We start from the raw sequence: 2,385 nt of genomic DNA on the forward strand, positions 1-2,385 counted from the left end.
AAGTACAGAAAAGAATTATACCATGTAAACACTACTCATATGAAAGTAAGTATGGCTATATTGATACCAATTTTAAGATTTTAAGATAAAGAGTATTACCGGAGAGAAAAAGCTTTTTTTGTTGTTTTTTTTTGGTTTGTTTTAGAAAAAATTTTTTATTTGCTTATAGTTGACACAATTTTACATTAGTTTCAGGCGTACAGCATAGTGATTGGACAACTCTATACATCATAATACACTCACTACAAGTGTAGCTACTATCTGTCACCATACAACGCTATTACAATATCGTTGGCCATATTTCCTATGCTGTATCATTTATTCCTATGACTTATTCTATAACTGGAAGCGTATCTCCCACTCCCCTTCACCCATTTTGCCCATCTTCCACCCCCTTTCCCTCTGGTGATCGTCAGTTTATACGTCTAGCTCTGCTTTTTGTGTCTTAATTCATTTGTTTTTTTAGACTTCACATATGAGTGAAACATAAAGTATTTTTTCTTGCTAAAAAAAACTTAGCGGTCATAAAAGGGTTAACTTGGAAGATATAATAATCTTACTGGCTACATACCTAATTAGGAGAGCTTCAAAATAATATGAAGCAAAATTTGACAGAATTAAAGGGGAAAAGAAATTCACAGTCATAGTTGGTGATTCTACCTCTTTCTGTAATTAATACAATAAACAGACATAAAACCAGTATAAGTACAAAATAATTGAACCTATCAACCAAATCAGCATTTATTAGAACACTAAAGCCAATGACTGTAAAACACACATTCCTTTCAAGTGCGTATTGATTGTCACCCAGAAAGGCCATAGACTGTACATTTCAATGGATTATGTAAATTGAAATTGTACAAGGTACGTTCTTGATGTGATGACAGTGGAATTTAAACATCAGTAAAAAGATAACTGCAAGATTCTCAAATGTTGAGAAATTAGGCAGCATACTTCTAAGTAACCTACTGATCAAAGAAAACATCAATTGAAATCAAATTATTGGAACTGAATAATAAAAATACATTTCAAAAATAGATTCAGTTACAATAGTGCTTAGAGAGGAATGTACAATTTTCAATGTATGAGAAAAAGGTTTAAACTGTATGTATATAAGTAAAATAGAATATATTTTGGAGATTTTTGCATTTTTGTTAATGAAGGGTATTGATCTAAAAAAACCTTTTTTTTTTATATTGATCTAAAATTTTGAAATGTCCTTGTAATGTTGGGTTATGATATTGAAGTTATAATCTAAAACAAGTTAGGAAGTATTTTCTCTTCATCTAATTGCTGAAAATACATATCTATCTATCTATCTATATATATAGCTGATCCTTGAACAACACGGGTTGGAACTGCAGAAGTTCATTTATGCATGGGTTTACTTCAATAATTGGAAACATTTTTGGAGATCTGCAACAATTTGAAAACTCACAGATAAACCCTGTAGACTGGAAATACTCAAAATTTGAAAAAGGAACGTCAAAAATGTATAAAATATATGTAGGCACTAGGCTCTTTTTTCATTTATTACATAAAATGTACTATTATGAAAAGTTAAAACTTAATAAAATTTAGGAACAGAAACACAGACTATATATATACATGGTGCCATTCGCAGTCAAGAAAAGTAAACAAAGATGCAGTATGAAGTAACTGCATAAAACCAGTTGTACGTATTGTACCATAATAATTTCATAACCACCTCCTGCTGCTGAAGTGAGCTCACGTAAAACACCATGTGACACTAGTCCTCTCTGCATGAGCAGTTCACATCTTCAGTAAATTGCATATTGTATTGCAAACTGCCTTCTTTCAGTTGCCATGTATTTTTGTGTTTAGTGCAGTACCATATACACTACAACAGGGGGCCCACATGAAGTGCCACTAATGGTGCTGGAGGTTCTAAGAAGCAGAGAAAAGTCATGGCATAAGGAAAAGTTGAATTGCTTGGTGAGTACCATTGATGGAGATCTGCTGCTGATGCCTACCATTTCAAGACAAACGAACCCAAGTGTAAGGACTGTTGTTAAAAAGAAAAGGAAATTCATGAAGTCATGGTCGTGGTACACCAGAAGGTGCAAAACATTTTTTTGTGAAATATTTTATCTTCTTGAAAATGCAGCATTTATGCGGGTGCAGGATTGCTATTAGAAAGGCATATCTATAGACTAATATCATTCGACAACAACTTAAAAGGCAAAAAATCTAAAACTGGAGAATGTAACGCCAGCAAAGGATAGTTTGATAATTTTAGAAAGGTTTGGCTTAAAAAATAACAAGATAACAAGAGAAGCCGTTTCTACTGACCCAAAAGCAGTAGACGAGTTCCCAGAAGCCATTAAGAAAATCATTGAGGAGAAAGGATATCTGCCTGAGCAG

Source organism: Lynx rufus, unplaced genomic scaffold (assembly GCF_022079265.1).
Source record: "Lynx rufus isolate CCGP_SWC_20201006 ecotype Redwood Valley unplaced genomic scaffold, mLynRuf1.p SCAF_8, whole genome shotgun sequence".
NCBI classification, from domain to species: domain Eukaryota; kingdom Metazoa; phylum Chordata; class Mammalia; order Carnivora; family Felidae; genus Lynx; species Lynx rufus.